The 25,194-nt window shown below is 33.8% G+C and overlaps 1 pseudogene; it reads left to right on the top strand.

Moving 5' to 3' along the window:
* The first annotated feature begins 916 nt into the window (after positions 1–916).
* Positions 917–1,679, top strand: LOC149536958 (uncharacterized; annotated as a pseudogene).
* Positions 1,680–25,194: the final 23,515 nt, after the last annotated feature.

Raw genomic sequence — 25,194 nt, 5'->3', positions numbered from 1 at the left:
TTCACATGCTCGAGCTCTGTCACTACTGCAGTCACCAAGGATACGTATGCATTTGTTCATCTCTCTCTTTGAACAACCTCATTGAATGATGGATTATTGCTGGTTGTGGCTCTCTGTGGATGTTGGATCTTTGAACATCAATATTGAACTCATGTTGAAAACTAAAATTTGCGCTTCAACTTTTGTTAGCCAATAAACTTAGGAAATGAACCTTTCTAAACCACTAAACTAGCCTTCATCTTGACCTATACTTTGCACTTTCTCAAGTCTATGAACTGGCAGAACCTCAGCTTAAATGATGAAATTCTGAACTTGTTGAAACTGACCCTGCATTTTCAAACCCATTTGAACTAACAAATCTACATCTCAAACCACTTTGAACTACTTTGAATTGAGTTCAAGGCACTTCAGAGAGGTTCAAAACCTAAAACTAAAAGTTTTAAAACCATGTCCACATTGATTGAACATGAACCATTCAATCAAGATCAAGCTCGAAAAAGAATCATGTATCCTGAACTTTCTTGAACTAATGGATTTGCATTTTGAACTTTGATTGATCCTTTGAATCATTGGACTCATTGAATCTTTGAAACTATTGAGCTGGTGGAATCTAATTAAGCCGATGAAGTCTGAGCTTGAAACATGTGTTGAGATTGAATCCGAGTGCTAAGCTGAACATGGGCTTTGAACTTTTATGAACTGAAAATTCTGCATTTCAAACCCAGAATCTGAACTTCACTTGTATTGAACCTGCAGGATGGGTTACTTGAACCATTGAACTACTTTGAACTACTTCAAACTGAAATTTGAAGTGGTTCAAACTCTGCACTTGAAGTTTTAAAATTGTGATCATATTGGGTACTAACAGATAGCAAATATCTTTTGTCCTCAAATTAGTCATGAGACAAGATTTGACATGGTACAAGTATGCAAAATAGAGATTCAGCATGCCAGATTTTAGAGCTCAGTCAGATGTTTAGATTAGTTTTTAAGGCCAGTCAAAGGACCTCTAGACATGAAATTGACAAGTTGAAATAAAGTGTTGAAAAGATACAAGGCTTACAATATTGCACATAGACGGAGAAGGAAATTTTTCAAAGGAGCGATGGGCAGTCAGCGGTATTCAAACAATCAGCCTCGGTTATAGAAAGAACAGCAGCTATACAGGCTTTGCTAGCTTGTCTAGTGGCATCCATACATACTAAGAAGCCTCCCTCTGATATTTTAGATGTGCATTCAACTTTCCCTCTTCCTATTGATGAGATGAGTCTCCAAGGTGTCTATCATTTTGGTTATCATTCTAGAAAGTCCTATGGTGCAACTTCATACCTAATTAAGCATTCAGATGGGAACATACTTGTTGATAGTCCAAGCTATAAAGGAAAACTTGCACACCAAATAGAAGGGGTTGGTGGGGCTTGCTACATGTTCCCTACCCATAGAAATGATGTAGCTAATCATGATAAATGGGCAAGGTGGTTATCTTGTCAACACATATTGCACACATATGAGGTACAATCTCATACTGCAGATGTAGAAAGAAAATTGAAGGTAAAGGACCATGGAGTCTTGGTTTGGACATTGATCTTATTTTTATACCAGGTCATACAGAGGGTTGCATCTCACTCTTCTACAAGCCACTCAAGGCCCTATTCACAGAGGACCATCTTTTGCTTTAGCTAATGGAAAATTGGCCATTTCAAAAACTTATAACTTTTAATCCATGGAAAAATAATTGGAGAACATCCAATCTCTTTTGCAATTGGAATTTTTCTAGATTTGGCTAGGGCATGCCAAATTATGTTTGCACCATATAGAAAAGGAGGACCTAGTGGCTTTCAAGATCAAGTACAGTAATAAAAGAAAGGAAGCGTCACACATGAAGGCATTCAATACCTATAAGCAAGCCCGTGAATTTGAAGGGGAGATGCCATGCATGAAAAGTGTAGGTCAACATCTAATCCATGTTAAGAAAAGTGGCAATAGGTAGAGAAGGATATTTCATGCTAAAGGAAGACTTCCACATTTAGTAATAGGGTAGTCAACTATAGGGGAACCATAAAAAACCACAAGCAATAAAGTAAAATCTGCCATCCATCAAAGCTCATGGCATGAATGCTTGAAGGAAAAGTAGGTTGCAGCAGTTAAGGGGGTTGTAGAGACAAATAGTCATGCCAAATATGCAAGAGGGTTTGTGCTAAAGAGGAATCTGCATCTAGTTGGAGGCAGGGGAGCTGCTTTGCATGGAGAACTAGTTGGAAAGGAAAAACATGCAGATAGGAAGAAAAGCACAGTAGTTTTACATTAAAACACTTAATCCCACATTGGTGGTGGGTTGATGGTTTTTAGTGTTTAAATATAACAAAACTCAACATGTAGAGTGTCTTAAACATTTAAGGCTTTTGAAAGTCAAGCGCTCATGTTGTGGGTCCCAGTCGGCCAATGTGGAGGTATAATACATTAATTTTGAAAGAATATTCCCAAGAACCCAATGATGTCATCGCATTTCAAGGTCATCGAGAAGTTGAGAAATCTGGCTAGTCGCTATGTTGCTAGTCAAAAAATATAGGATTTCTAGTTAGTGACATAGTGATTCGCCAAAAAACTTCAAAGTTTGGTGCAGTTTCAATGTGGGTCCTACTCGAGTGTCAACGACCAATCGCAAGGTGCCATGTGGCACAATTTTTGAGGTACACTATGATGTGGCAGTCAGGTGCATGAGATCATGACACATGGTAGATCATATGGTTCTCACTATGTCACTAGAGGGAAGATGCATGCCAATTAACATAGCGACTTGGCAATGATGATGTGGCACTAGTGAGGTGGTGCTGACATGGTGTCAAATGAGGTTGCCGAAAAAGTTATCAAAATTTGGTGGTTTCCATGTCGCCAACAAAAAATGGGAAAATTTATGGCAAGCGACTTGCTGACTTGCCAAAAATTTTAAAAAACAACCAGAGGTTGAACATGGGTCCCACTCAAATATCGGTGACCAATCCCATGGTGACACATGGCACTGTTGCACAAGCTTGAGTCAGTAAGATAATGACAATTGGTGTCACCCAATGGATTAAGGGGATATGAGGAGATTTTGAAAAATTAAAATTATATCTTGTTGTGTGGTGTGCACGTTCATGCTTGAAATGAAAATTTTGATTTTAAATGATGAATATTCTATAGTTTAAACTATAGACTATTTTGAATTTTTTAGTTTCATTGTTTTACTTGTGAAAGCTGTGAACAGAGCCTGAAAATTTAGAGGGGCATAACTTGGGCAATTTCTATTAAAAATAGATGCTCCAATATACCACTGGAATCAAGAAGAGATGAATTTTTTGAATATGAGGTCAATTTTTGCAGAGGTGTTCACCAATTTGTGCTATAAGCCAATTTGTAAATTTTGGGGTGTTCTCAGCAAAATAGGCAAAACTCATCATGGATCATTAGAATTGATAAAAGGATAGATATGAAGGCTTGTTGAAATGTGAAAATGAAGAAAATAAATTCTGTGATGTTTTCTTGGCTTCTAAAGGTCATATAACTGATTTTTCACTTTTTACTTTGAGTTCAAATTTTAACAACAAAATTAGTTACATTCTTTCATCATGAGATTTATGAGATATTTCTACCTTGTAGAGGCCAAATGATAAGATTTTATTCAACTATTGAGGAGAGAGGGTAGAAAGAGGTTTTTTCATCTTCTGGGGAAGGAATTCTGAGTGGACACTTGTAATTTCCTAATTAGATCCAGAATTTTCTTCTTCTTATATCTATCTCTTTCTTTCTCATTAAGGGGGTTCTAGTTTTTGTCACTAAGAAACTAGTTGGTTCTAGTTCTTGGAGAAAAAACCACTCACTACTGTGATACCAAATTTTGGTTCTAGTTTCAATGTGTTCTCATGATTGTGACACCATTCTTCAGCAAATTTTTCTTGCATGAATGGCAATAGGAAAGATATATATAGCTAGTTCAGATCTATTATGTTGTTTCATGTTTTTCATTTCATGCATGTGATTGTATAATTTCAAGGAAATAATACAAAGAGCAGAAGATGATTGAGTTTCAATTGAATCTTGTCTCCATTCTCAGTGAGTTGTAATGTTTTATGACCTTTGAACAAAGAGCCTAGGTCATAGTTGCAGTTCCTTAAGGCTATATGTTGTTTCATTGTTGCTGATGATTCAAGGAATTGTGTAATGCTTCATAGAAATCAACAGGGATACAGATTTATTGAGGAGGATATCAGGTAAAAATGAGATTTAAACTAAACATAGATGTCTATTTACAAGTTGAATAGATAGATCAGATATCTAAAGAGACACATATGTCTCAAATATTCATATGTATGTTTTTGATTCATGGATTTTCCTAATGGTTAAGGCACTGATCAATTACAGGATCATTATGTCTTATTGCTACATATCTGAGGGTTTGTTGAAATCAACATTATTAATCAAAAGTGTTTTCACCTTTCATGCTGAAGGACTTAAATGTAGTGTTCTCACTCAGCTTCTAAGATTCATAGATTTGCATTTAGCTATTGTAGATCTATGTCTTTTCATAAGCCATTAGGAGATATAAGGGTTTTTATCTGTAGAAAATAGATTCAGGGATATGTTTTTGCATTGGTATGATATCATTTGAATCTGAGGTCTACCCACCTAGGTTTAGAGAGCCTGAAATAGAAAAAGGGTCATGCCTTATAGTTGGCTTATTGTCAGAAATGGCATGTTGAAAATGGGACTAAGTTGTCCCTAGATATGTCAGTTTCTCAATGGGATAATTGAAAACCCTCTAACATTTTCAAACACCAATAGAATGCATTTGAAAAATTTAAACATTTCCATAGTTTGAACTATAGGAAGTCAATCTTGTAAAACAAAATTTTTAAATTTTGGACTAAATGTTGAACAAGATATATATATATTTTTAAAACTCTTTATATACCCTCAACCACTTGAACAACACCACTTGTCATCACATCATTGGTCATCTACCTCAGGTGGGTCCCACATCTCATTCTACCAGATTTTTGATTTTTTTGACAAGTCACCATGTCACTTGCCAAAAAATCCTCTATTTTCTACTGGTGACATGAAAACCACCAAATTTTTTATTTTTCTAGAAACATTACCTCTGATCACTCATACCAGCTCAACACCACGTCTGCACCTGCTCATTGCCATGTTAACTCCACCTATCTTGGTGGCTATGTCACCATGTTTATCTAGTGTTCATCTTCACTTGGCGACATAGCACCTACTATAGGATCATTCATGTGGCATCATCTAGGTGCTAAAAATCCACACTACCCCTATTATTTGTGTACATGTTCAAAATTGTTTATAGGTCACCTCCAACTGGCTTCATCATTTAGGGTGGGCCCAAAACATAGCCATTCCCTTTCCAAAAGGCTATTGTATTAAAGACTACATGCATATTGTGTGTTTTCTTATTTAAACACCTTAAAGGTTCACCACATAACAAATGTGGGACAAAGTTATTTCATAGTTTTTTCTTTGTAATAGTCACTTGTGGTGTTCCACCTGTTCAACATGAATTCTTTGAAAGAGTTTCCTTAGCATAGAGATGGGACTTGGTCCTTTTCATGTTGTGGCCTTGCAGATTCCTTAGACGGCTTCATTCATGTCTACAAAATTTTTTCCCTCTCATTGCTATTTGGAAAAAGGCATCTCCAATTTTTTATGGCAGGGTCTTCACGTGAGTTTTAGGTAGTGGCTTTTATACATTAAACTTTAGTATAGACCCTTTGGTGAAAAATGTAGCAAGGGACACTGCCTTTTGCATGGATGTGGATGTTCTTCCTTCCTTATGTAGTATCTTCTTCATTCTTCAATGATTCTTCTTTGAATGTCCTATTTTGCTCCAATGTTTGCAATGCTCTCTCTTTTCTACCCACGTGGGCTCTGCCTTAAAAGTTTCCTTTCCAATCTCTATTGGTCATGTAAAGCTGAGATCAAAACTTTTTAGTTTTTCTAAAACCAAAAAAAATGCCATTTGATTCACCTTTATTCAAAGACTTCACTTTATGATTTATTGAATTTATTTACAAATGCATGCCAGTGGTTTTATTCAGCACATAAACATGTTAAAAAACAATAAAATACATTTGCAATCGGCTTTGAAAATTGTGTAGATGAACATTTGGGGAAACAAAAATTGGGCCATTGGTTTATTGTCATGAGGACAACATAAATGTAGGATTAGTGTTCATGATGAATAATGGGATGCATTTGGTGAGTGGTCAAAGTAGGCTACTCAAATTTACAAACTGGAAACACTTCACAGAAAAGTGGTTTTTTGCAAATAGAATGGACCTAGGAAAGTGTGCAGACAAATTCATCAAGACTTGAATATTGGCAGACTTAAAGTATTTTTAGAGTAAAACATAGTGGTATAATCCATTCAATCTCACCTATCATGGATTTTTAATTATGACATCACGAACAAGGGTACTAACAAATCTACACCTCTTGACACCAGTAAAAAGTTAAAAGTTGCATTTGGAATTGTGTTTGAAAACTTACTAAAATGATTTTTCATAAGCTCAAAATTGAAACATAGTAAGTCTTTGACCTCTAAAATGAAACACAAAAGGAATTTTCTCAATTTTGTTAACTAGGTCAAATTTATAACAAGTCAAACAGGGCTTCCCAGAATTCAGAACAATTAACATCAACATGACATCAATAAATGACCAACTTTGAGGGATTCAAAACCTAGTGAAATAGATTCAAAATGATTTGAAATCTAAAAAATAGGCTCTTTTATATGGACACTAAACACTCCCAAAGTGGTGATTCATGAAAAATTAGTGGGTGTGAGATATTAACATGCAAACATGGCCTCCTATCACTACTTGACATTAGGTGAAAATGTAGATTTGACAATTGCTCAAAACAAGACTTCACAAAATGGCTCGAAATGGAAATTTATCTTCATGGGATGCATAGACATACTGAATTCATGGTGATAGAAGCATTGAACACCTCATAAGCTTCTCAAGTGCAGTCGAGTAAATATGCATCGAAAAGCATGTATAGGGCTTAATTTTCTCAAAGGTACTCAAAATTGAGGCTTCAATTTTGAGTCCCAATAGTGGCTCTATCTTAGAAGGCATGTACCTTATGTGCATGAAAAGGATTCAAATCTCTAAAAGGAGAATATCACACACTTGATTGCAAAAACTTCTCTCGAACAGCTTTATTGAAAGCAAAAACAAATACCTCTACTATGTACAAACAATGGCTCCAGGCTACTGAACTTCAAAAAAATCTTTTACCTCTATCATGTATCTAATTCTCATTGATATTTTCTTGAGGTAAACTAAAAATTTCATGTTCACTTGTTTTTCCATTTTCAACAACACCTTCACTTAACTCATGAGGCAAAACAAAATAATTTTCATCATTTTCATAGCATATATAAAACTCAAAGACTATTTCACCATCATGCTCACTATGAGAAAAAAAATTAGCATGGTCATGATTACACAAACTGAACTAAGAATCAAAATCCAATAATGATTCATGCATGTTGTCAATAAAAAATACAAAAACTTCATATTCTACACCATTCACCAAGTTACATGTACCAAAAACTTGCAACTCACCTTGTGCCTTCAGCTTCAAAGAGTACACTAGATTTGAATCAACTTCATGTATCATGTCATCACATAGGGAATCAAATCTAAAAATAACTAAAAAATTATCATCATAGTCTTCAAGCAAAGGTTCAACAAACATATGAAAAGAATTCTCATTTAAATGTTCATCAGTAGGAAGTTTACTGGCATCAATATTCTCATCAAAAAAATTGTTAGAGATACATATGAATGCATTAATCTCATTAGCATAAGACTCACCAACCTGTAGACAAGATTTCATTTTAGATTCATGTTTACTTTTGTCAATATTCACTTTACTACACGAATCATCAAATCTCATCTCATGTAACTATAGATTACTGTCATATACTCCATCCAGATTAGGTGACAAATCAAATGATCTTTCAACATTATTAGTAACATCAATCATAGGAATCTATTCATTAAATGTTAAATCAAAATCAAAAGATATCACCAACCTCTCATTATCATCTATATGACATAAATATGATTTAACATCACTTATGACAGCTAGTAAATACATCTCTACTGGTCTTCACTTCTTCAAACAAATCTTCATGCTTATGCTGAAAGTCTTCAAAAGAATAACAATGTTGATATGTAGGAGAACCAACATAGGGGTATACATCATACCTTACATCATCCTTAAGAGATGCATACAATAATAAAGGAAAATTTTAATCACACATTGATGCATACCCTTCAAACTCATGTTGTAACAAGGTTGAAACCTCATTAGTGTTCAATAGATCCCTTTCACAAACTTCTTCATCTTGATTGCAATGATTTCGTAAATAATTAGAAGAACTTATAACAACAGCACCATTAGTCATACAATCTAAAAATTTAGTGGTACTCTCACAATATGTATCATATTCCCTACACCAAATCTCAACATTAGATGTGTCCTTATATTCAATCTCATTGCAAGAAGATATTTTCGAACTGCTATCATAAGCCTTTCCATTTTCAAACACATTATCATAAGACTCATCACCTTCACTATGACTATTAACATTTTCAATTTCAACTATACAGTAACCATTATTTACTAAATAGCATTCACTTTCTCTAAATACTCTCCCAAAGTATTGGATCTTTTCAAATCTTTCTTTGACTATCCAATGTATTGAATCGGGCATGAAGACTAATAAAAACACAAAAGCCCATAATAATTCATTGGGTCTTTCTAAAATGGGAAGCTCTAAGATTTCCAACTTGAATTTCATGTCAAGCTAAATTTCATCTAAATCATCTACACTTCCCACATTCCTTTGGATAGAAGAAATGAATTGACTATGAAGCTTTCCATACAACATGAACAAATTTTCATGTACCTCTTCATAGCTTGACAAAGTATTATCAGATCTACAATCTGAATCCATTTTGAGAATAAATTTTCCACCTCTTTATCCTAGTGTTGAAATCACTAAACAAAGGCTCTATTTTTTTATCTCATAGAAAGAACACAACCAAACAAGTGCTACAATTTTTGGGATTCTAAAATCCTAATCTCTCAAAGTTCTTAACATCACATTACTTGCGCACAAATCTCAACAAGTCTATAATAAAATTGCAACAATATTTTCTTTCTCTACTACTTTTCATAATCAACCATTTCCTTTTCAAAATCCAAATTAAAGAATATCAAAACTTTTAAAACAAATTCTCCTATGTATAGTGCTGATCACCAAATGGAGAATACCTCTATATAATATTATTTTCATGAAAGGAAAATCTCATGAAAATGAAAATACCTAAACTGTGGTAGCTGCAAACAACTTCGATGTTGAAAAAAATAGTAGATCTAGATTTATTCTATAATTTAATATCTCCTTGCAACTAAACACCACATAGTTCCTTCAACCATTGCTAAGAACCATAGATAAAATCTTTCAAAATTCTTTTTAACTATTGTATCTCTCAATCATGTTGGCTACAACTATTTAATTGTGTGTTGTCTTTAATGACACACAAATGTCATATCAATCATTAGATAGTGCCTACCAAACTTAGAAAGTTAGAAAAGCAAAGAACAGTGCCTACTGAGCTCAAAAGGTTAGCAAGGCAATAGACAGTGTCTACCAAGCCCAAAAGGATAGCAAAGATAGCTTGCAATATCTACCAAGTAGATAGATGGTTACTGAGCCTTCAAGTTAATCAATGAAATTTAGCTCTTACTGAGCTCACTTGGTAATTGAAGAAAACATGAAAAAAGAAGTTCTTACTGAGATCACTTGGAAATCGAAGGATTTAGTTCTTACCAAGTTCACTCGATCATCAAAGGTAAATTTGGTAAACACAGTTCTTACCAAGTAAACTTGGTAGCCAAAGGACTTTAAGATATTGTAATGTTAACTGAGTCAAGAAGGTTAACTCTAAAATTTTGGAAATAGTATTTAGCGAGCAGAGTCGGCCAAGTATAGAACATTTATTTGTTTTAAGAATAATATCTGTAGCTAACTGATGAATGGTTTATTGGTAAATAAAACATGTAAATAGGCTGACTTGACAATGTGAATGGTATAAGTAAGAAGTCAAGTTTCAAATTTATAAGTGTTAATGTGGAAGAATAAAAAGGTTAATGTAATATGAAGAATGATTATTTTGGAACCAGGTTCAAAGGATGATTAGAGAAGCAGAGCCATATTTGATCAAGGAGGACCTAATGATGCTGATCAAAGACCTGTATCCAACAAATTCAGTTGCATCTTGTTCAAGTCAATTTATTGTTGCTTTCTAACCATTGTAGCAGTGATTTCAAATCTCTTAATAGAGTTTGTTTAATAGCCATTTCGTAAATCCTCTAACAAGGTGACAGTTCAGTTGAATTGTTCTAAAGACCTCTACCAAGGCCACTCCTACAGGGTGATTAAATCCTCTAATAGGGTCACACCTAACATTGTGTATCATAACCTTTAACATGGTTGGCTCCTAACATGGCTCACTTTAGAAGAGTGAAAAATTGGTGACTAGTTACTTGGTGGTTTTTCCCATATTGGGTTTCCATGTTAAATTTGGTGTCTCTTGTGTTCACTTTATTTTCAGTTACATGCATGATTATAATAGTTTAATTTACCAAGTTACAGTAGTTGTTTACCAAGTAAAAGTAGTTACTAGATCTTTAAGACATCTAAGGGATTTGTGGATGAATTTTTTATAGTAACTGATTCACCCCCCCCCCCCCCCCCCTCTCAGTTACTATATCTTTAATTCCAACAAATCATACCATGAATCTTAGATTGCATTGGTTCAAATATTTAACTTTGAGTCAACACTCAGTGAGAAAGAATACATCAGCTTGCACAAAATTACAAGTCAATCCAAAATTTATAACAATTATGTGAAAATACTAATTAGCAAGATGGAATGCCAAATACTTGACAAGTTGAAGCAAGCAATATAATTATGTGATCTTACAGCAATTTGGTAAAATGCCAAGTGACTAATACTACAATTTCTTCAATTTTGTCAAACTCCTACTGTTAATGAACAAGGATAATGGGTGACATGAAACTACAACAAGGAAAATAAAGAACACATCTTGCTCTAGATTTTCTATATCCAATCTATTTTATGCCAAAGCTTTTGGTTCTTTCTATATGCAACTCCCCAGTAGAGTCACCATTTTGTTGGCTCCTAATTTAACAAAATTTGAATCACCAAGTATGTAAGGCAAGAATGCATCTATGGGAGACTATATCGAAAAGTGGACACAATTCACCAATAACCTAGGCCAACTATAAGGCTACACTCCTTCTTCACTTCAGGCTCTACAAAACTTAAGTGTGTGAACCTCTTAAGATCTGATTATGTGACCAGTGCAATGAGCATAATCAAGATCTAGAATAATAGATGAAACCCCTAAATCTTCTATACTTAACTACAAAATCACAAGCATGAAATAGCTAATAACATGACTCATGAAACTAGTAAGCTAAGTGAGGGTTAGACTTTGAATAACTTTCAACATAAAAGAGAAAAGATGACTTAGTATGTTGATATTAGCAAGATCTAGGTATGAACAACAAAACCTAATGATCCTATCTCTGATCAATGACTTATCTATTGGGAAATTACATGAATTAGAACCACACATCTCCTAGAAATATTTGACATAATTCCTACATCAAGATCCTTGATCTATCCTTTACCTTGTGAATAGACATTTTCTTCATAAGGAATCTCATACTCAAACTATCCCAACATGAAATCTATAAACCTTATGATAAATACCAAGCAATTACATGGCTCTTTGTTCCACAAGCAAGACACTTCAATCACATACATTCTTAAACAAAATGAAACCTAGTTTATGCTCTTTGTTCACAAACTAGAAAAGATCACAAATCCATGAAAAGGAGACAATATTCAAATTGAACTTAAAACCCCTTTGTTGTGCTTTATTTATTTTCCTTGAAAAAAATACATGAAATATGTACAAAAAGAACTCACAAATCACCTAAAAAATCCAAACTATCTACATTAAAACTACAATTATTTTTCATACAAGAAGAAATGTTGGGTGTGTGGCTTTCATAGCCTGAGCAAAGCTCCTACAACTAAAAATTGAAAACCAACCAACCACCTTTTCAAAGAAAAGAAGAGAGAACATATAGCAACGAAACAATTCCCAGATTTGATCAAAAGATGACAAGTGTCATCTCATAATTCTTTCCCAAGAAGTTGAATAACCTCTCTCTACCTTCTCCCATCAATTGCTAATCATATCCCTTCTATTTTTGTCTTTCCAAAAGAAAAATATCTTAGTAAAAGATAAAAAATTGATAACTAAATTTGGATATGTGCTAATTGATCAATTTCAAGACAAAACACAACAAAGACCCAAAATAACTAGATACAAGAGTCACTAAACATGTTTAAGATGTTCCTCCATTGAATTCTGCAACTAAAAACTCAAAACACCTAATAAAACACACAAATCACTCAGAGAGACAAAACCTTATGTAGCATGTACTAGTGACATCCTATGTAAAAACCAACTTCATAATCAGATAGTTCATTTCCTCTTAGTTCCAATGGTATATTGGAGTGCTTATTTTGAGAAAAAAAAGCCCTTGTGGTGGCTATTTGAAGTTTAGACTCTTGACTATGACAATCAATTAAAATGAATGCATTTGAAAAATTTAAACATTTTCATAGTTTGAACTATAGGAAGTCAATATTTTAAAACAAATTTTTTTAATTTTGGACTGAATGCTAAATAGGATATTATTTTAAAAAATTTGAAAAAACTCTTTATATGTCCTCAACCACTTGAACAGTGCCACTTATCATCATGTTATTGGTTCTCTACCTCAAGTGTGTCCCACATCTCATCTTGCCAAATTTCTAATTTTTTCAGCAAGTCACCATGTTGGTTGCCAAAAAATCCTCTAATTTCTAGTGGCGACATGGCGACCACTAGATTTTTTATTTTTCTGGCAACATTACCTCTTATTAGTCATGCTAGCTTAGTGCCACATCTACACTTGCTCATCGCCACATCAACTCCACCTATCTTGGTCGCTATGTCACCATGGTTATCTGGTGTACATCTTCACTTGGCAACATAGTGCCTACTATAGGATCATCTACGTGGCATCATCTAGGTGCTCAAAATCCACATCACCTCTATAATTTGCATGCACATTCAAAATTATTTATAGGTCACCTCCAGTTGGCTTCGTCATCTAGGGTGGGCCCACAACATAGCCACTACCTTTCCAAAAGGCCATTATCTTAAAGAAAACATGCATATTGTGTATTTTCTTATTTGAACACCTTAAAGGTTTACCACATAACAAATGTGGGAAAAATTTCTTTCATAGTTTGTCTCTGTAACTAGTCACTTGTAGTGTTCAATCTCTTTAACATGAATTCTTTGAAAGAGTTTCCTTAGCAAAGAGATGGGACTTGCTCCTATTCATGTCATGGCCTTACAGATTCCTCAGATAGCTTCATTCACATATGTAAAACATTTCCCCTCTCATTTTTGTTTGGAAAAAGGTGTCTTTATTTTTTTATGGCAGGGTTTTCACATGAGTTTTAGGTAGCGACTATTATACATTAAACTTTAGAACAAACCCTTTGGTGAAAAATGTAGCAGGGGACACTTCCTTTTAGTGGATGTGGATGTTCTTCCTTCCTTATGTGGCATCTTCTTCATTCTTCAATTATTCTTCTTTGAATGTCCTGTTCTACTCCATTATTTGCAATACTCTCTCTTTTCTACTCACATGGGTTCTACCTTAAATGTTGCCATTCCAAGTCTCTGCTAGTCACGTCAAATTAAGATAAAAACTTTTTTATTTTTTCCAAAACTAGCAAAAAATCCATTTAATTCACCTTTATTCAAAGACATCACTTTATGATTTGCTAAAGTTATTGTCAAAGGCATGCTAGTGGTTTTATCCTACTTATTTGTTAATGAAGATGACAATGACTGATAGGAATAGGAAAAGTCAATGAGAATAGAAAAGGAATCTTCCCTCTTGGAGTATACGTAGGTCCTCCTATCCCTTATGGCTTCTCTATTTTTTCTTTGGGGGATGTCTTTGATTGTCATCATCTATTGGTGTATTGCTGGTCTCAGCAAGCCGTGGATTCTCTTGCAGTCATAGAAAGGTTTATATGTTCTTTGCTTCATCCCATGTTCAATTGCTTTTGGGTCTACAAGCCTCTACCAATCTCATGGCTATGGGTGCTCCCCTTCTTCCTATGCAAACCTCTACTTTTAGCATGGACTTCTATTGTCTGATGCCATGGACTCTTCTTATTTTGCAATTTCCTATGTTTCATTTGAATCTCCATATAGCATGGGGCTCCTTTCCTCTTAACCTCAATTTTATTTTTAAGGAATGGATGATTAGAGCCTTTGATTATCCTCCTAAAGATGATGATTATGAGTGCCTCCAAGGATGGTAATTTTCATATATAAAAATTTGGAGTCCTTACTAGAATGTAGAGAATTTCTATTGCTACTACTTCTTGTCAATTGAATGATGAATGTTTGTAATTTCACTTCCATTGAAAATCAAAAACCACAGTAACAAAACTATGTTTGATCCTTTGGTGTTAATAGAAGAAGATCCAAGGTTTCACTTGTTCAATTATATGTTAGCCTTTTTGATGAGTTTCTCTAAGCATTCCTCTTAGCACTCTAATCCTCGAGGATTAATTGATGAATCTATACACATTTCATAGCTTGATTATTTAAGACCCACATCTTAAGTTTTTGAATCCATAGACATGATGAGGATGAGAATCTTCGCTTAATAATTCACATTTTCAAAAAAATGTTTCCTAAAAAGGAAGACTTTCAACTCTTCCCCTAATATTAAATCAATTGTGCAATGAGTATCATTTTTCCCATTCTTTATTCAAGTCACATAATTTTCAACCCTTATATTAAGGGCTCCTTCAAAATATCTTCAAGTCCCTAGAGTTTGATCAATCTAACACAATTAGTCAGGTCCCAAAGTGGGTCCAGCTAAAAAAAAAATCATTTTCAAAACCTAATCTATTAAATTGATCCATTAGTCATTTGATATTGGTTTCATAAAAATTCAATCACTATTGCATTACTTAAAACTGATTTTCAATCTTTCCTGCAAACTGTCAACTTCATGCCAAGAGGTCCTTTGACTAGCTTTAAAATTGACACAAACACCTAACTAGGCTCTGAGATCTAACACACTGATTCTCTATTCCACAAACTCTTACCTCGTCAAATCTTGTCTCATGAAAAATTCTCAATCAAAAGATATCGACCTCCAAAGTTACTTACTTAAAATTACCTGCACATAAACATGTCAAAAAACAATAAAATGCATTTGGAATCGGCTTCAAAAACTAAGTAAACTAACATTTGGGGAAATGAAAACTGGGACATTGGTTTTACTATCATGAGGAAAACATAAATCTATGATTAGGGCTCATGATGAGTAATGGGACACATTTGCAAGTGGTCAAAGTAGGCTACTCAATTTTACACATTGGAAACACTTGATAGAAAAGTGGTTTTTTGCAAACGGAATGGACCTAAGAAAGTGTGTAGACATATTCGTCAAGACTTGAAAATTGGCACACTTAAATTATTTTTAGAGTACAACATAGTGTTATAATCCATTCAATCTCACCTATCACATATTTTGAATTATGACATCACGAATAGGGGTACCAACAAATCTCCACCTCTTGACACTAGTAAAAAGTTACAAGTTGCATTTGGAATCATGTTTGAAAACTAATTAAATGGATTCATCATAAGCTCAAAATTGAAATTTATTAAGCTCTAACCTCTAAAATGCAACACAAAAGGAATTTTTCCATTTCAATTAACTTGGTCAAAATTATAACAAGTCAAATAGGGCTTCCTAGAATTTAGAACAATTCACATCAGCATGACATCAATAAATGATCAACTTTGAGGGATTCAAAACCTGGTGAAATAGATTTGAAATGACTTAAAATATAAAACATAGGCTCTTTGATATGGACACTAAATACTCCCAAAGTGGCGAGTCATGAAATATTATTGGGTGTGAGATATCCACATGCAAACATGGCCTCCTATCACTATTTGACACAAGTGAAAATGTGGATTTGATAATTGCTGAAAATGGGACTTCACGAAATGGCTTGAAATAGAAATTTATCTTCATGGGATGCATAGACATACTGAATGCATGGTGTTAGAAACATTAAACACCTCACAAGATTCTCAAGTATATTCAAGTACATATGCATCAAAAAGTATTTATAGGGCTCAATTTTCTCAATGGTACTCAAAATCGGGGCTTCAATTTTAAGTCTCGACAAGAGTAAACTTGGAGATCATGCACAATCTACCATTACTACTAAGCATGTTGATCTTGTTGGTGCCCCAATTGCTAAAGATATGAAAAAGAATAAAGAACAGAACCAGACAATGCTTGAGATTTCCTCTAACCTAAGCTATGCCAAATTTGATGATATCAAAGGTCTTGATAGTACAAATAAAATGTGGGATGCCTTAACCACAACACCAATGTTCTAAGATCCAAAGTTGAGAGTCTTAGAGGTAATTTTGATGATATGATGATGGAAGAAGGTGAAAATATTACTCAATATGTTGCAAGAAAAAAAGAATTTATTAATACAATAAGAGGAGCTAATTGTAAAATAGATGATGATATTGTACTAAGCAAAGTTTTAAGAACATTGCATTAAAAGAAAGTTTTAAAGGACTTGAAACTTTTTACATAAAACTAGAAGTCTAGCAAGAAACAAGAGAAGTAAACAACATAGAAAGTAGCATAGGACAACATAAGATAGAGCTCCAAAAAGAATAGCCATGAGGTCACCTAAGACAAGGCTAGAAAAGATAGCAAAAAATAGCAATTGGCCAGCTAAGAAATCTTTATCAGGTCAACAACCTAGTTCACTAGAATATGCATACTCTTAGCAATGGCCTTCACCTTGTCCATTTTACTCACTTCCTCATTCTTCTTAGAATGAACTCGGGTGTGTTTGTTGGGACCCTAATTCTCAACCACTAGAGGGGAGTCCTACCATTTGTCATGCTCAAGTAGCATCAAGATGTTACCCACATTATCAACCATTTGTTTGAACAACATTTCCAAATTACCTAGCTTAGCTTCCATTTTAGACACCTTCCCCTGATTAGCACTAATCACTTTATCTAGCGCTTTTTGTTTGGCCTCAAGCTATGGTATCTTATGCATAAGGTTTTTAACTTTTTTTGCATTCCCAATAACCTCTAAAAGCCTATCTATGTGTTGGCCAAGTGTACGCTCACCTCTACCAATTTTACTAACTTGCTTCACTTCCTTGCCAAACTCTTGCATTTGTTACTTTAGGAATCCAATCTCCTTCATGATTGTACCAAGGCTACCAAATAGACCTTTTGATGGTTTGGGCCCAGCATTATTATTATCATCAAAGTTTAGAAGATGCCCCTATTCCCCATCATCCTCATTTTATGGATCCCTAATCTTCTTAGTCTATAACTTCTCCTCCTATCACCTTAAAGATTTTCTTTTCCTTTCCAACCAATGAGCTAGAGGCTCATCGTCAGAAGGGGAAGAGGCCCAGTCATCTTGAAAACCCTTAATACCCTTTCCTTTACCCCCACTCCTCTTTTTATAATGATCTCTCACCAATTCCTCCATAAAATCACTTTTCTGATTAGAATCACAGTCAGCAACCATCTTTTTCTTCCTTTTAGAACTACAACCAAAGCCCTTTTTCAAACTCCCCATACCCCCCTCAGCTTCATCTTGGGTATCTGAATCATAACCCTTTTCCACGAGATTCCCTTTTGTATCATAGTATGCCCCTTTCAAACTACCCTTGGGCTTCACAATCTTCATGGATTTTAACACATTCATTATAAGGACCATAAGACCCTTGTGGCAAACATGCTCACCATTCAGGTCTTTCTGAATAGCCTAAGTGAAAATGCTAAGATATTGCCTTAAGTAAAATGGAAAGTTGATCCTAACATCATGCCTAAAGTGATTTCCCAATGTGAAATGGTACCCATGCAACTTAGTAAATCTCCCATCTAAAGTGAGCTATTCCATAATAACAAAAAGCACAAATTTCCATGGTCAAGAAATAGAGGTCAAGTTGATGTAAGAATTACCTATTTTCACCAAGCAACTATTCTCATGCTCAGACTCCACAAATTCATCTATGGCCCTATATATGCTATTAAAGTTTTTTTCAATTCAAGAACTAAGATGTATACCAAGGAATAATCTATCACTTAAAGGTCTGGTAGGTAGACTCACTGCTTTTGTGCTATCTAACTTTGATAATTACAAACTTGAAAATATTGAATTTTCTTTCAAATCTAAAGTGTCATTTAAGGAACCTAATGAGAAGAAGAAGAATAATAAAAAGATAAATATGTGTCTAGTGACAATGATATAGATGAGGAGGATATAGAACAACTTGAAGCACTACTAACAAGAAGATTCCACAAAGGTAAAGGCAAGTTCAAAGTTAAATTACCTATCACTTGTTTGAATTACAATGAGGTTATTCATATTGTTGCTAGATGTCTAGAGAAGAAGAACTAAAGAGGTGGTGCCAAGTACAAATGTAGGAGAGATGAAGATAGCAAGGACTACAAAGAAAAAGGCAAAAAATCTTGCTACATTGCTAAAGAAGAAACAAAAGATGAATCTAATGAACATAATGATGAAATGGTGTATGTTACAATGAAGGACAAATCTGATGGAGATAAGGCAACTACACTTGTGACTTGTGTGAACAAGAATGATAGATGGATCATTAACAGTGGGTGTTCACATCAAATGATTGGGGACAAAAGTAAGTTCACTACCCTAAATTATTATGATGGAAATAGTGTAAGATTTGGTAATGATGCACCATGTTTAATAAAAGGAAAAACTCATAGATAAGATTTAATGTGACAATGCTTACCATGTTGAAGAACTTAAATATAATCTCTTGAGTGTGTCACAACTAAATAATTTAGAATGTAAGGTTGATTTTTAAAAAAATATTGCTAAGATATATGATACAAAAGGAAAAGTGGTTGGCAAGAGTGATCAAACTAGGAGTAATCTATTATATCTTGATACAGAGGATGCTACTTGTCTATTTGTAAAATTTGATGATGTATGGTTGTGGCACAATAGGTTATGTCTTGTTAATTTTGATAACCCGGTAAGTATCAACAACATGAGAAAAGTTAGAGGTTTGCCTAAGTTGAAGAAGCCTAATAATATAATGTGCAAAGAATGTTAATTAGGAAAAATGACAAAGTCAATTTTTAAGAGTAAAACTCATACCTCTAAAGAAATACTAGAGCCAAACCAAGATTATCCAAATATGTCAAGAGACATCATCTTGCTACACAAATTATTGGAGATAAAGATGCTAAACCAATGACACAAAATAGATTGAGAAATGATACATTTTTATTAAGCATAAAGGAACCCAAATTAGTACAAGATGCCTTAGAAGATGTAGACTAGAGTAAAGCCACGAAAGAAGAGATTGAACAAATTGAGAAAAAAAAAAAATGGACTCTAGTTCCTAGACCAGAAGAAAAAAACGTGATGGGCACCAAGTGGGCATTTAGAAACAAGCTAGATGAAAATGGTGAAGTCACAAGGAACAAGGAAAGATTAGTTTTCAAATGATATGCACAAGAAGGAATTGACTATGGAGAGACATTTTCCCCTATTGCTAGATTGGAAGGAGTAAGAACTTTACTTGCTTATTCTATATACAAAACTTTCAAGCTTTATCAAATGAATGTTAAATTTGTATTTCTAAATGGCATGTTAGAGGAAGAAGTCTACATAGAACAGCAAGAAAGATTTTTTTATGTTTACAATAAGAACATGGTATCTAGATTACATAAAGCTCTATATGGTTTGAAACAAGAACCAAGAGCATGCTATGAGACACTTCATAATCATCTTATGAATATTGTATTTGAAAGGATTGATGATAATAGCAATCTGTACATGAAGATAGAAAAAGGGAAAGGTATTTTTTTATCTAAATTTTTTGTTGTTGATATCATTTTTGGAGGTCAAGATTCTTTATGTAAGGTTTTTAAAAATGAAATAAAGAAAGAATTTGAAATGTCTGTGTTTGGAGAGATCAAATTCTTTGTGGGTTTGAAAGTATATCAGATGAAATATGATATATACATCACTTAGTCAAAATATGTCAAGGAAATACTAAAAACTTTTGGATTGGAGGATTCCAAACTAGTAAGTGCACCTATGGTGATAGGACACAAGTTGTCAAAGAATGATTATTCAGCTAAGGTGAATTGAACATTATACAGGTCTATGATTGGAAAATTACAATATGTAGTACATAGTAGACCTAACATTGCATTATCAGTAGGGATAGTAGCAAGATTCTCTTCTATTTCTAGAAAGAATCATTTGATGGATGTAAATAGAATAATGAGATATCTAAAAGGAACAAAGGAATTTGGTCTATGCTATAAGAAAAATGAGAGATTTGGATTAAGAGCCTATACTTATGTTGATTGAGCTAGAAATATTGATGATAGAAAGAGCACCAATGGAGGAGAATTTTTCTTAGGCAAGAGGCTAGTTACATGGACTAGCAAGAAAAAAAATTTCACCTCACAATCTACTACTAAAGGTGAATATGTTGTTGCTATTGTAATTGTACAAACATTGTATGCATCAAACAGTTACTCAAAGGTATAAAGGAAGAGATCATAGAATTAGTAACACTTTATTGTGATAATACAAGTGCTATAAACATATCAAAGAATCTTGTGATGCACAAAAAGACTAAGCACATTACAATCAAGTATCATTTCTTGAGAGAATTAGTTCAAGATAAAGAGGTGAAGATGGAATATGTTAACACAATTTAAGACAAAATTGATGATATCTTCACAAAAGAATTACCTAAGGATTCTCATGAGTATCTATGAGGTGAACTAGGGGTGATGCCCCTATCAAAGGCTATCTAAGTAACAAAAGGAGTCCCCTGCATCAAACAAGCTGATTTTTATATGTTACAGATTGATGCAGTGGATCTTAATTTAGGAGTTACCTAAAATAATTAAAGAACTAACATTTCAAATTAGTCACAAGTAAGGTGACAAGGGGAAAAACTAATGAAGTTCATATCTGCATGTTAAGCTATGAAGTCTTTGGCATTGTTGTCAAAGTGGGAGAGATTTACTGATGAGAGGGAGAAATACAAGAATGAATTAAAATTTATCTTAGAGGGAGATAGTTTTTTATTAGGAGAACAAAGAAAGAGAAATTCTAACATCGACTTAGTAAGAGGGAGATAAAAGAAGTAATTCATATGGAGTTATAAGGAAGAGTTTTGTAACCTATTCAAAAGATGGAAGTTGCTAACAAAGGGAGAGATTTCAATACATGGAATTATTTTTTGATATTTTGTTGGTATTACTATTTTAACCTAGTTAGTTTAGTTAATCAATTTGGTTTGCCATCAATGCCAAAGAGGGAGATTGTTAAGAATAGATTAAAGAAGATTGTTGAAGAAGTATGATACATATGTTTCAATCATTATTTTGTCACTAATGTCAAACTTGCTATTTTTTGGTAAGGAAACTACTTACATAATTTAAGTGCTATCACTTATTTGATTGATGAAGAGGATTTGATCAAAATATGTAACAATAGTACCTAGAGGAAAGATTGAGTTATGATTATGTAAAGAAGTAAAAGAATCAATTAAGAAAGTGGTAACATGATGTATTGATAATCTACTTAAGGTTACAAAGGTTGGTTACAGTAAGAAAGATTAGAAGAATAAGTGAAACAAATTTTGTCTGCCAAGCTTGACCAAGTGGTTAGTAGGTGTTGAGCAAAGTCAGTGCAAGCTAAGCAGAAAATTAGTTAGTGTTGAGTAAAAGTTTATTCTAGTGTATGCCAAAAAAATAGTGGATGTTGAATAAATTTTAGTTGATGTCAAGCACTACTAAACTTTAGTTCATGCTGAGTAGTTTCACAAAGGATGTCAAGCAACATAGTATGTGTTGAGCATCAAAATCCTGATAATGTCAAATGGGTACATTATTTAAAAGATTGTGAATTCAATGGATCTGAGCCAATAAGTTTATTTTATTGGATTGTGTGAACCAGATGGAAGATAATATTGATGAGCTAGTGGCAAAAAATTCAAGGTAAACCATTTTTAGGAAAATTCAAAGAGGATTCAAGGAGAAGTTTCTAGAAGAGATATAAAATGTGGGGTAGATTCATTATATCCTACCTAATCTATCCTGACCCTAAATTGGACGATGGAGTGTGGGTAGAAAAAGATCTTAGTTTCCTATTTATAAGAATGGCTTGTTAGAAACAAAGGTTTTCTTATATGAGAACCTAAGGAAGACAAGGAGTCAAGGGTTTTTCTTAATCAAGTGACCTAAGAGAAGAGTCTGCATTGGCATGTTAAGCAAGAAGGCTTAAGGATATGAATAATTGAAGGGTGAATAAGCAATTAGAGCTGAAACATGTAAAAGCCAAGTAGAATGAAGGACTGAAACAAAGATCTATAATCTACAAATAGAGTTGTAAGTTGTTATTAGATCAAGTCTTACTATTACTCTCTAATAATTGTATCAGTCTAGGGTAAATCCTTTGGATTAAGGTTGACCTAACAATCATTTATAAATCTTTTAACTGGGTGACATTCCAAGTGAATGGTCTAAAGTCCTCTAATAAGGCTCACCCCTAATAGTTTGTTTGAAATCCTCTAATAGGATCATATTTAACATTGTGTATTGTAACCTTCAACAGGGTTGGTCTTTCATAAGGCATCAATTCAGAAGAGTGAAAAAAAAAAGTAGCATGTTACTAGTGGTTTTTCCAAAATTAGGTTTTCATTTAAATCATTATGTTAAATTTGTTGATAAATTTGTTATGTTTTATGTTTACATTTCTACAAGTTGATTTGGTAGTAACCTACAAGTTTTAAGTGATTGCATAATCTTATGGATGCATGCATGAAGATAAATGTTTTATGGGTTCACTAAGCTGTGAAAAGTTTTATTTATACATCTAGATCTTGGATAACTAATTCACCCCCCTAGCTATTCTAAAGTATTCCAATAACCTTTGACTTCTTCAAAAAATTTGGTGCATGTTTGGAGAAGAAGACCTTGCACACCTATACACCTTGATGAAATTTGTGTAAGGTGCTTAATTCACCAAAAAATCAAAGTTCTTAGTTTTGAAAATGGTTTCTAGGTTTTTCTTAGAAAAGGTCTAGGAGAACTCCAGTGTACTTATTTTTCCCTTTTTAATAATGTATACCCTCTTTATAGCCAAACACTTTCATAGTTTTGAACTCTTGGTGCTTCTTCTATCTAAAATCCCAAGGCTCCTGTGTTGAATCTTGTCATTAATAGTTGCAAAAGATGAGGAACATGTTCTGATTCATATGTCCAACCTCTTTATCTTTGATCTTTAGAAGAAAATTCATGAATCAAAACTTATGCGTGACTTCTTTGAAGGCGAATGTCACCCGCTTAGGTGAGATCTCTATTGTTGTTGATAATGAAGATGCTATGATAATCTATGCACATGTGCATCATGTGCCACACCTTCATGTTTATGCACATCTTCATGCACTATGAATTCTATTCCTTGATTTTTCTTCTCTCTACCTACTTGATCCTTTTTGGTAAGAGATCAGGTGATCCAGATTATCCAAAATGGTCAAATGTTTGAAACTCTTTCATATCTTTTTTAACAAGCTTTTCTATGAACTTTTTAATTGGCTTTTTTGGAGGTATTTTGCTCAGATTTTCAAGTTGAAAATTTCATCAGTATATAAAACTAGGTAATCAAAGGCTTGTTATTTTAGGGGTTCAAATTATATTTTTAGTTCTTCTTTCTAATGGTGTAAACGGTTTTGAATTCTAAGCTCTAGGTCAAAAGTTATGACCCCAAAAAGTTAAGGATGTCTTTTTACCTATACAATGAAGAATACAATAATTATCTTGTATTGAAAAACTAAAAAGGGGACACCCTATGACTTATATTGATAAAATTAGGTCAACAACTAGTCAAAATAGTTAATTTTTTCCCAAAAAAGCTAGTTTTTGTGCACTAGTGCACCTAGTGCTAGTGGAATAATTTCTATTGGAAAATTGGAAAAGTGTGTAGTTGTGCACTAGCACACATGCACATCTTGACATGGTGTACATGGTGTGCATGTGCACAACTATGAATATGTGCATTTGTGCAAGTGCAAGCAAGACAAGTGGGTGGCATGCACACCCTTTGGAGGTGTGCACCTATGCATATGCATGGGTGTGCATCTCCAAATGAGTAAATTTCTCACTTGTGCATATATTGTGTTGGCTACATTGAGGAAATGGTTAGAGGCAGAGGAAATTTTGGCAATATTGTGTTGGATACATTGAGATAGATTGTAGACAAATTAGATGTTGTAGAGATAGCTTAGAGAAGAGTAGCACATCTTGATGATGTGAGTGATGATGAGTTAGCAGTGCCAAACCCTAATCTAGAACCTAAAGAAGATCAAGATGAGGCAAGATTGTTGAGAGTATTGTCTAGGGAAAATTCAAAACTTGTTTCTGAAGTTTTTCCTTATGATGGAAAATTAGATACCAATGTTGTGCTGGATTGGATTCTCTAAAATGGAGAACTTCTTTGAGCATGAAAACAATCCTTATAATAGGATGGTAAAGATTGCAATTACAAGGTTGAAAGGACATGCCTCACTATGGTGGGAGCATTTTAAAATTGATAGACAAAGGAGAGGAAAGGAAAACATTAGGACTTGGGAAAAAATGGTGAACAATGCAAAGAACAAGTTTCTTCATGTTAATTACCAAAATAGCTTGTTGAGAAAGATGCAAAATTTGAGACAAAGAGATAAGACTGTAAAGGAGCATACTGAGGAATTCTATATATTGGACATAAGATCTAGACATGTGGATAATGATGGTGAGAAAATTGCAAGATACATAAATGTATTGAGATCTAGAATTCAA

The sequence above is a fragment of the Cupressus sempervirens genome, chromosome 10, assembly GCF_028749045.1.
Source record: "Cupressus sempervirens isolate cs-2001-9-10 chromosome 10, ASM2874904v1, whole genome shotgun sequence".
NCBI classification, from domain to species: Eukaryota; Viridiplantae; Streptophyta; class Pinopsida; order Cupressales; family Cupressaceae; genus Cupressus; species Cupressus sempervirens.
Note: the sequence above shows the minus strand (reverse complement) of the source record. Positions and strands in the feature narration are given on the sequence as shown.